Raw genomic sequence first — 11,990 nt, forward strand, 5'->3', positions numbered from 1 at the left:
TGTCCATAACTAAAGTTTTCTTCCTTATTTGTTGTTACCCCCTTCCTTTTCCTATCTTGTGACCCTCGTGCCCTGCTTGCGGGCACGGTCTCTTCTCTGGAAGCTGTCTGGGGAGACAAGACATCTGCCTAAACAGTGTTTGTTGGTGGAAGCAACATAGGCAGACCCCACAGAGGGACTCAGACGGGGAGAGAGGAAAGGAAAACAGGAGATTAAGCCCCACGAGCTTGAAGACTAAAAGTACAGTGAGGGTCTGAAGTTGGTGGGGTCCGACCTGAGCGAGCTCCCACAGTGGCACATAGCCCCAGCTGACATCCTTAGTTCAATGTGTCCCTCCAGCTCCTCCCTGCCAGTCCTGTTGCCTCAGGATCACCTGACAGCTAGGACCCTCCCCACTCTCCATCTAGCTCCTGTCCTTAGGGCCCCTGGTGCCTGACAGTCTGCAGTTGAAAGATTTCTTGTCTCATGGGGGCCTCCTAAAGAAATAAGCACTCGCGTACAATGCTGCTGCTTTTCCTCTGAGGATGTTTTACCAGCACAAGAATGATGGTGTCGTGTGGAACATGTTCCCAGGCAGGCTGCACAGCCTGCCTCTTCTCCAGACCCTTACATGGTCTGGCAAGTCACCCTGACTGCCCTGCCCTCTGGATGAGGAGTTCTGGCATAGCTTGCCTGAAAAGGCTATAAACAGTCCTGCCTGAAACTGTGTCACAAATACCACAATGAGCTCCCAACCAGACAACGAATGCCCAGGAATCTTAAATAGAAGGCAGCCCAAGAGAGCTGGGGCCCTTGGGGAACACCACTGACTGAGAAGGCAGGCCTGCATCTGGGCCCTGAGAAAGACCACCATCATCAGACAGAAACCCCAAGCTTTGATGGCCAGGCGCGGTGGCTCACGCTTGTAATCCCAGCACTTTGGGAGGCCGAGGCGGGCGGATCACGAGGTCAGGAGATCGAGACCACGGTGAAATCCCGTCTCTACTAAAAATACAAAAAATTAGCTGGGCGTGGTGGCGGGCGCCTGTAGTCCCAGCTACTCGGAGAGGCTGAGGCAGGAGAATGGCGTGAACCCGGGAGGCGGAGCTTGCAGTGAGCCGAGATTGCGCCACTGCACTCCAGCCTGGGCAACAGAGCGAGACTCCGTCTCAAAAAAAAAAAAAAAAAAAATACCCCAAGCTTCACTCATTAAACTGGCCTGCATCAATGATTGCTATAAATGCACACATTGAGTTGAACTGCATGCCACAGAAACTTCAAAGAATTGGGGCTTGAACTTGATCATTCCTGTTTCTCTCATGTAAAAAGAGCTCTGGAGGTAGGCAGCTTCAAGGCTGAGGTAATGCCTCCATGAAGGCCATCAGGCACTGGGGCTGCTTTTGGTTTATGCTCTTCTGTCCTAGGGTAAGGCTCTTGTCCACATGGTAGTGGCATTCCAACCATCAGGACTGCATTCCAGCCAGCAGGAAGAAGGAAGAACCATAGGCAGAGGAGTGTCTGCCAGCTGCCCCTTCTAAGTGACATTCCAGGAAGACCCCCCCCATCCCAAATGGCTTGACCAAAACTAGCTCATGGCCTACCCTCTCTAAAAGGGATCTGGGAGATGTAACTTTTTTATTTGGGCACATTGCAGCTCCAAGAAAGTAAGGGTTCTATTGGTAAGGGAGGAGGAAAATCGGATAGGGGAAGAAGATTATCCTAATTGATTCATGGAGCTGAGAGCAGTATTCATTCACCTGAACAGTATGGCTGCTGGAGAACAAAAGAGGGCTGGGATGGCGGCCAGAGAGGTAGCCACAATGTCTCATTGCACTGCCTCACAGAGAGGAAATGGGAGGGAGAGGTAAGCAGACACTCTAAAGGTTCATGGTGCTATTTGCAGCCCAGTGTAATGGAGGGAGCACTGAACTGGGACTCTAGAATTTTTTTTTCCAGCTCTGTCACTGATTGGCATTGTGACCTTGGGTAACTACCCAAACATTTTTGCCTCAGTTTCCACACTCATGAAATGGGAGCTTGGATAAGCTTTCTAGTTAGATGGGGGTGTGGGAAGCTCTTCATCACTAAGTTGCAAATTAGCTGAACAAGGTGTTTTTTATATCTGACATCCACAGCTGGCCAAGTCTTTGGTAGGCATTGAAAGCAAAACCCAACATCACTGACCCGCTCTTCACACACACACACACACACACACACACACACACACACACCCTCTGCTATTTGCTGCTGGGCCTCAGACTACTTCAAACTGTGGTTCAAGGATCACTGTAACAGAATGACCACAGGGGCTAGATAAAACTGTAGATTCCCGCACCCAGACCTGCTGAGCCAAAATTTCTGAGAGTGGGGCAAGGAATTGGAATTTTTAGTAAGCCCCTTATATGATTTATCCCAGCATCGCCACTACTATAAGTAACCTGATAGTTTTGTTTTTCTCCCATAATGAGAAGTCCAGAAGTAGCTCAAGACCAACAGGGCAACTCCGTGATGCCATTAGGAACCCAGACTCTCCAACTTTCAGCCCTGACATTCTTAACTCCGCAGCTTCCCTTGCACCGTGATGGCTGTTCCATCTCCACACCTGTGTTCCATCTACGGCCCAGTCAGGAAGAAGGGCAGGGGAAAGAGGCATGCACAGCTGAGTTCGCCCAACACACCCACATTTAAAGAGCTTTCCTGGAAGCCCCAGTCAGTGACTTCCCTTACATCTCATCAGGAGGAACTGTTTATTGTGGCCACATGAGCAACTGTAGCTGGGAGGACTGGGAAATAGAGTTTTACAGCTTGGCACATTCCTGCTCAAACAAAAATCAAGATCCTCTTTGTGAGGAAGAGGAGAAGATAAAAATCGGGTAAGCTACTACGTCAGGGGGTAGCAATGTTAGGTACAGTTACCCCTAGTGACTTTCCAAAGAGTAGATTTTCTTGGAAGGCTCTTTTGTTCCCTTGAGCTCATTGATGAGTTTTGTAATGCGGGTTTATATGGGAAAGCTGAAGTGCTCCATAAGAGGTGGAGAAAAGACAAAATTCCCAGGCAGTTTTGGAGAGGAAAGAGTGAGTTGTAGGCCAGTGCAGTGGCTCATGCCTGTAATCCCAGCACTTTGGGAGGCCAAGGCGGGCGAATCACCTGAGGTCAGCAGTTCAAGACCAGCCTGGCCAACATGGTGAAACCCTGTCTCTACTAAAAACACAAAAATTAGCCGGGCATGGTGGCAGGCACCTGTAATCCCAGCTACTCGGGAGGCTGAAGCAGGAAAATCTCTTGAACTGGGAGATGGGGGTTGCAGTGAGACGAGATCGTGCCATTGCACTCCAGCCTGAGTGACAAGAGCGAAACTCTGTCTAGAAAAAAAGAAAAAAAGTGAGTTGTAGACTCGCCCTAGGCAGAGGCTACAGACTAAGGGTCAGTAGGAAATGAGGCTAGAGAAAGCTAAATGTAAGAAACAAGGCCGGGCGTGGTGGCTCACGCTTGTAATCCCAGCACTTTGGGAGGCCGAGGCGGGCAGATCACGAGGTCAGATCAAGACCACGGTGAAACCCCATCTCTACTAAAAACACAAAAAATTAGCCGGGCGTGGTGGCGGGTGCCTGTAGTGCCAGCTACTCGGAGAGGCTGAGGCAAGAGAATGGCGTGAACCCGGGAGGCGGAGCTTGCAGTGAGCCGAGATTGCGCCACTGCACTCCAGCCTGGGTGACAGAGCGAGACTCCGTCTCAAAAAAAAAAAAGTAAAATAAGAGACGCTAGACACCTTGACCTCCTGCCCTTCATGTGAGGACACAGTGAGAAGACAAAACAGTCTCCTGCAAGCTAGGAAGCAGGGCCCTCACCAGGAACTGAACTAGCCAGCACCTTGATCTTGGACTTCCCAATCTCCAGACTGAAAAATAAATTTCTGTTGTTTGGTCCACCTAGTCTATGATATTTTGTTATGGCAGCCCAAGCAGACAAAGACAGGAGTAATTGTCTTGGAGATACCTGCGTTTTAGAAAAGGAGTCCTAATATTTCAAAGAATTGGCCAGAGTGGCATAGTGGAAAGAGTATGCATTTGGGAGTCATATGACTTGCACTGCCATCTGTAAATTGTAGGAACTTGCAGGATTGTTTTTTGCTGCAATGAGCTTCAATTTCCTTATTTGCAAAAAAAAGTAGACAGCTAATACTTACCTTGAAGATTCCTGTCAGTAAATAATCAGGTAATGGACTGGACACTTAGCTCACGGAAGAAGCACCATCCATGTTGGCCACAATTAGCCACATCTGGTATATCTGTCTTTGTATCCCCCACTGAGCCCAGCAAGGCGCAATGCACACAGATGCTCACTGGGTAGCTTTGAAACAGGCTACTTGGGCAGAGCTATAGAGATGGAGAGGGCTTTTTCTGAGATCCATGGACCATTAGGGACACTGGTATGAGGCTGGCAGTCTAAGACGATCATGTCTTCCCTGACTCCAACTTATTTATAAACCATTGAGGAATGTCATTGTTCTCTCTTCCTTATGAAAGTGCCCTGTGGAGTCTCCTACAGTAGACATTGAGTTAAATGTTACAATGTCTTTTCCACTAGCACTTCTGGCAAAAATCGATGAATAACTTCATAACCACTCGTAAGGGCACCTCATTTAAGTTTGCAGATCTCTACTATTTTGCAGAACTCTGCTATTAGTGAGAATGAGATTTTAAAGCCTCATTTAGTATCCAGTAAGCACCCACTACGTGCCAGATGCTGGGGATAAGAGACATTCCCTCCACCTGATGGTCCAAACATTGATCTGTCTGAGAATTGCTACTCTAAACTCAGGTAATTCTTATCCTTAACTCCCGCCCTTTACAGCCTATTTTACCCTAATCCCTAGGAGAAACCCTTTGGCCAATAGGAAAACACCAAACTAGACAGATATGATCCCATGCTGAAGGCTAGAGGATTCACCACGCCTTAAGAAAACCAACTCACTCTTTATTCCATCTGGCCCCAGGATTCCTCTAACGCTAGAGGGCAGTCGGGTCCCATGGACCTAAGGAAGTCGGCCTGCTCTTCCTCAATGCCCAGCAAATTATCCCCTCCTGATCCTCAGGCTGCTCTCCAGGAAATGAAGTGCCAGATCAGTAAAATAACTTCCAGAGATCCTCTTACCTACAGGGTAAGAGCACAGGCCTTTTCAATTTAGAGGCAGAATAGGGTTTGGACCTTGATTCTAACACCTACTAGTTGTTTGACCTCGGGAAAGTGTCTTAACTTCTCTGAATTTTGATAACACGTATCCATAAATGGTTTTGCAAGAGTAAATGTAAAGCGCTCAGCACAGTATTCAGCATATGGTTAATCTTCAATAACTATTGGCTGTTACTATTTATGTTTCTAAGGAAGGAATGGCTTTCTCTTAGTTTTCGACACTGCTTTTTTTTCCTCCTTTGAGACAGGGGTCTCACTCTGTCACCCAGACTGGTCTCAAACTCAACTCCTGGGCTCAAGCAATCCTTCTGTCTCAGCTCCTGAATAGTTAGGATTACAAGTGCATGCCACCGCACCAGGCCCTACATTTCCCTTTTATTTAAAGTCCAAGCATCAATTCCTAGGACATAATGTGAGGACATTCTTAGGACAGATCTACTATGTAGTAAGCACCATGTACTAAGCATCATAGTAAGGGGGCTGGATGAATTATGTATGATGCCACAATAATTTGAGTAGGGGAATTGTTACCCCTATTTTACAGGTATAGAACCTAAAGATCAGTAAATTCCCCAAGATCACACTGTAGTGGAGGAACCTGGATTTGAACCCAAGACAACAGAGCTTCAAAACTCTTCACCACCACAGGGGGCGTAGCAGTAGCGTTTTCCCAGAAGCTTCTTGTACCTTATCCCAAAGGCAAGTTGTAAGGCTGAAGAAGGAGGTTGCCATAGCTACTAACTGGACCCCTTTTCACGTAATCAGATCCTCGGTCTGCTCCAGTTTTGCAAGGGGAGCTGCTTGTCTGGAAACTCTCCTCAACACCTGCCCCTGGAGGGAGCCGACTGTGCCTGAATTATTTAGAGAGTCTCTAGACACTTGATATAATGAGCGGGTGTGGATGCTTCTCTGACTTCCCCAACATGCCTTTACTTACCTCCTTTCCCCTCCCCCCAGTTGCCTATGAGGAAAAAGGAGGCATCATCCTTTTCCTCACTGTAGATGTGTCTGCCTCGTCTTCATTTTTCATCCCGAAGTCTATTTGTAAGTCTATTTTCCTTGCAAATATAAAAAATCATGTTGATTTCCATTGAAATTGGTGGTGTAAATTGACCCTAACTAGTAAATGCATAACTTGGCCAGGAGTGGTGGCTCATGCCTGTAATTCCAGCATCTTGGGAGGCCAAGGCAGGAGGATCACTTGAGCCCAGGAGTCTGAGACCAGTCTAGGCAATATAGTGAGACCCTGTCTCTAATTTTTTTATATTTTTTATTTTTTTTGAGACTGAGTCTCGCTCTGTTGCCCAGGCTGGAGTGCAGTATCACGATCTCGACTCACTGCAACATCTGCCTCCCGGGTTCAAGCGACTCTTCTGCCTCAGCCTCCTGAGTAGCTGGGACTACAGGTGCGCGCCACCATGCTCAGCTAATTTTTGTATTTTTAGTAGAGACGGGGTTTCGCTATGTTGGCCAGGTTGGTCTTGAGCTCCCAGCCTCGTGTTCAGCCCACCTCAGCCTCCCAAAGTGCTGGGATTACAGGCATGAGCCACCGCACCCAGCCAAAATTCTTGTTTTTGAAGAATATTTACTGACATGGAGAAGAGAGGCACTAGAAAATATTGAATAGGAAAAAACTAAGCTATAAAACAGTATAATTAAAATTTCTCAATTATATATATTTAGTTAGAAAAAGACTGGAAGACAATGTATCAAATAATATTATGGGCTGGGCACAGTGGCTCACAACTGTAATCCCAGCTCTTTGGGAAGCTGAGGCTGGAGTGTCACTTAAGGACAGGGGTTCAAGACAAACCTGGGCAACATATCAAGACCCTATGTCTACAAAATTGTTTTTTTACTTAGCCAGGCATGTTATGTGTACCTGTAGTCCCGGCTACTTAGGAGGCTGAGGCGGGAGGGTCTCCTGAGCCCAGGAGGTCGAAGCTACAGTGAGCAATAATTAAGCCATTGCACTTCAGCCTGGGTGACAGAGTGAGACCCTGTCTCAAAAAAAAAAAAAATAAACATGTATATATATATATATATATATGTGTGTGTGTGTGTATATATATATGTGTGTATATATATATGTGTGTGTATATATATATATGTATGTGTGTGTATATATATATATGTATGTGTGTATATATATATATGTATGTATATGAGAGAGAGAGAGAGAGTCTCGCTCTGTTTTCCAGGCTGGAGTGTAGTGGCGCGATCTCGGCTCGGCTCACCACAGCCTCTGCCTCCCGGGTTCAAGTGACTCTCCTGCCTCAGCCTCCCGAGTAGCTGGGACTATAGGCACGCACCACCGTGCTTGGCTAATGAGTGATTTCTCCTGAGCAGTGAGACAAAGTGAGTTTTATTTGTCATTATACTTTTCTAAGTTTTCTACTTTATTTTAAAATTTTCATAGCTACTAATATTTCTTTCTATGGGAAATTATTGGTGCAGGCCAGGCATGGTGGCTCACACCTGTAATCCCAGCACTGGGAAGCCTAGGCAGAGGGTTGCTTGAGCCCAGGAGTTTGAGACTAGCCTGGGCAATATGGTGAGACCCTGTCTCTACAAAAAGAAAAATAATACAAAAAGTAGCTGAGGATGGGCCAGTCATGGTGGCTCATGCCTATAATCCCAGCACTTTGGGAGACTGAAGCGGGCAGATCATAAGGTCAGGAATTTGAGACCAGCCTGGCCAACATGGTGAAACCCCATCTCTCCTAAAAAAAATACAAAAACTAGCCGGGCATGGTGGCATACACCTGTAGTCCCAGCTACTTGAGATGCTGAGGCAGGAGAATTGCTTGAACCCAGGAGGCGGAGGTTGCAGTGAGCTGAGATTGCGCCACTGCACCCCAGCCTGGGCGAAAGAGCAAGACTCTGTCTCAAAAAAATAAATAAATAAATAAAGTAGCCAAGCGTGGTGGTGCACATCTGTGATCCTAGCTACTAGCTACTAGGGAGGCTGAGGTGGAAGGATTGCTTGAGCTCAGGAGTGGGCCAAGATCATGCCACTGCACTCCATCTTGGGCCACAGAGTGAGACCCTGTCTTGAAAAAAATAAAAAAGAAAGAAAGAAATAAAAAAGAAAGAAAAAAGAGAGAGAGGAAGGAAGGAAGGAAAGAAGGACGGAAAGAAGGAAGGAAAGAGAGAGTCAGAAAAGAAAGAAAGAAAGAAAAAGAAAGAAAGAAAGAAAAAGGAAGGAAGGAAGGAAAAGAAAGAAAGAAGAAATTATTGGTACAATGGTGAAAATAAAATTCGTGATAACAATTTTTTAAATTTATAGACAGGTTTATTTTCCATCCCATCCTTCTTTGTATTCTATCCTTTACAGATGAAGAAATCAAGGTTCAGGTGCTCTTGGTGACATAGCCAGTTGAGGGGAAAGTACAGACTAGATGCCAGACCTCTACACTGGAGAGAGAGAGTGACCTCAAATGGGAGACTGGACTAGTGACTTCTAAGGTCCCTTCCACCCTGAGGCCGTCTTTCTGTTTGCTGCTGTGCTGGTTTCACCCCCTGCATTCACAGCCCTCCCAAGGTAAGAGAACTTCAGAAACTCATGAAGTGCTTCTGCCCCAGGAACTTCACTGCACTCTAGTTTTCTTTCTGTAACTTGCAAATAGGGCTACAACTCTGACTCTGTGTTTCCAGATTCTGTTTCAATGCAGACAATTAGATGGTAAATAATTGAAGAGAACGGAAACTGGCAAAGTTGTGTGTGATGTCCAAATAGCTATCTTGTTTACTCTCTGGTGTAAACTTCAGGCTCATCTGCAACTCGGGAGCCCCAGGAGTAAGTGAAATGTACAAACACAGGAATCTCCCCTGTTTCCATTCCTCCCATTTTTTAATATTGTCTGGGGGTGGGAATGCAGTTTACTTTAATCAAATATTAAGATAAGACAGGTTGGCTTTGGATGATAGATTCAGACAACTTCTTAGGCATGTCTGAATTTTTTCCCATGGTGGAGTAGAGTGATCAGAATCCAGAGGCATCAGTTTTTCCTTGGCCTGAGGATTCATGATCCAAAGTTGTGGTCACAGAAATATCACCATTCATCCTCTTTCTCTTCCTTCTGTGCAATGAGGGAGACACATTTCACCGGACCCTTCTAAACCTGCCCCACCATTAAAGAAGTAGTCTTAGTTAAGACTCGTTGAATTACAGGTAACATAAACCACCTCTGCCCTGCCTAAGAAGAAAAGGATAATGTATTATATGGACATAGGGGTGTCTTATAAAGCCCAAGGGCAAAGAAAATAGAGATGGTCCAGCCTCTCAAGAAACTGGAGCTAGAGGCATCATGTTACAGGACTTCAAAATATATTACAAGGCTATAGTAACAAAAACAGCATGGTATTGGTATAAAAATAGACACATAGACCAATGGAACAGACTAGAGAATACAGTCAACTGATCTTCAACAAAGGTGCCAAGAGCTTACACTGGGGAAAGGACACCCTCTTCCATAAAGGTGCTGGGAAAATTGGATAGCCACATGTAGAAGAATGAAACTGGATCCTTCTCTCTCACCATATGCAAAAGTAAATTCAAAATGGATTAAAGACTGAAACATAAGATCTAAAACTATAAAAATACTAAGAAAAACTCTGTTGGACATTGGCCCAGGCAAAGAACTATGACTAAGACCTCAAAAGCACAGGCAACAAAAACAAAAATAGACAAACAGAACTATAGTAAACTAAAAATCTTCTGAACAGCAGTTGATTGCTTCAATCAACAGAGTGAAGAGACAACTTGTTGAAAGGGGGGAAATATTTGCAAACTATTCATTCAACAAGGGACTAATATCCAGAATATAAAAGGAACTCAAAAATCTCAAAAAGGAAAGAACAAATAATCCCATTAAAAAGTGGGCAAAGGACATAAATAGACATTTCTTAAAAGAAGACATGTAAATGGCCAACAAGTATATGAAAGAATGTTCACCATCACTAATCTTTAGAGAAATAAAAATCAAAACCACAATGAGATCTTACTCCAATCAGAATGGCTTTTATTAAAAAGACAAAAAAATAACATCTTGGTGAGGATATGGAAAAAGGGGAACTCTTTTACACCGTTGGTAGGAATGTAAACTAGTACAACCACTATGGAAAACAGTATGGAGATTTCTTTCGTTTTTTTTTTTTTTTTGAGATGGAATCTCACTCTGTTGCCCAGGCTGGAGTACAGTGGTGCAGTCTCAACTCATTGCAACCTCTGCCTTCCGGGTTCAAGCGACTCTCCTGCCTCAGCCTCCTGAGTAGCTTGGATTACAGGCACCCGCCATCATGCCTGGCTAATTTTTGTATTTTTAGTAGAGACAGGGTTTCACCATGTTGGTCAGGTTAGTCTCGAACTCCTGATCTCATGTGATCCACCTGACTTGGCCTCCCAAAATGCTGGAATTACAGGCATGAGCCACCATGCCTGGCCAGAGATTTCTTAAAAAAACTAAAAGTAGAATTACCATTTGATTCAACGATCCTACTAATGGGTATCTACCCAAAGGAAAAGAAATCAATATATCAAAAGGATATCTGCAAACTTGCATGTTTATTGCAGCACTATGCACAAAAGCTAAGATATGGAATCGACCTAAGTGTCCATCAATGGTAGAATAAAGAAAATGTGGTATATATACACAATGGAATACTGTTTAGCCATGAAAAGAATGAAATCATATCATTTGCAGCAACATGGATGGAACTGGAGATTTTTTTTTTTTTTTCATCACAAATAGGACTTTTTATTTGCCACTATTATAAGTCTGAACTTTAAACAGATTCTTGGACTGGTCATTCATATCCATCAGCTCATTCAACTTTAGCACCTGTCTTGTCCCCAGTGGCTTTTCCAGAACTACTGCCTTCACCATGAAGCTCCATGAGTTTTCCCAATTCAAACTTGAACTTCTTCAGCATTATTACTTTTTTAACAAGGACATCATGGAGAGGGTAAACAGATTGGCAAGCCTTTTCTATGTCTTTTCCAATGCTGTCTAGAATCAATTTATTGTCCACTTCTTTCAAGTCATTTGTCTGCACCTCTTGGGTCATGATTTCCATCATCTTCTGGATTTGGCGGACCTGTTGTTGCTCAGCATAAGAGGTCTTCCGTATCTGATTGTTGCTTTTTTTAGTAAAACCAATACAGAACAGATGAAGCAAGTAACCATGAGTAGTCTTGACATCAACGTGAGCTTCAATCATTGTCTGCCATTTTTTGACCATGGAACACATTTTGTCACGAATAAGATCCATGCCATGGAAGTTAGTCAGGCAGTTTTTGCCCTGAACATCTTCAGTAATCAGCTTGAATTTTCTAAATGCAACTTCATCATTCTGCAAATCAGCAAGACTCACTTCAAACACACGACCCTTGAGGCCATCGGATGCAATTTTGGTTCCTTGGGTCCTGGTGACTAGCGTCTTCCCATTATTTCTTATATTGAACATAGCAGCTGCTTTCACATTATACCAATCTTCCTTAGAAAATGGATCAATCACTTCTTCTTGGCTCCCTTTTTGCTGCCTTTTGTAAGGCACTTGTTCTTGCCAACCACCATGTTGCTGCTCAGAGAGCCACAAGGCCTGGAGGTTATTCTCTTAAGTCAAAAAAGCCAGGCACAGAAAGACAAATATTGCATGTTTTCACTTATATGTAGGAGCTAAAAAAATTGAACACATGGAGCTAAAGAATGGAAAAACAGATAATAGAGATGGAAGAGACAGTGGTGGGGGGCAGGCGGATAAAGACAATTAAAACATACAAACATACAGTAAGATAAAAGGAATAAATTCAATA

At 44.5% G+C, this 11,990-nt stretch overlaps 1 pseudogene; it reads right to left on the bottom strand.

Moving 5' to 3' along the window:
- Positions 1 to 10,999: 10,999 nt before the first annotated feature.
- LOC100605593 lies at positions 11,000 to 11,751 on the bottom strand (annotated as a pseudogene).
- Between the last annotated feature and the right edge of the window lie 239 nt (positions 11,752 to 11,990).

The sequence above is a fragment of the Nomascus leucogenys genome, chromosome 3, assembly GCF_006542625.1.
Source record: "Nomascus leucogenys isolate Asia chromosome 3, Asia_NLE_v1, whole genome shotgun sequence".
In the NCBI taxonomy this organism is placed as follows: domain Eukaryota; kingdom Metazoa; phylum Chordata; class Mammalia; order Primates; family Hylobatidae; genus Nomascus; species Nomascus leucogenys.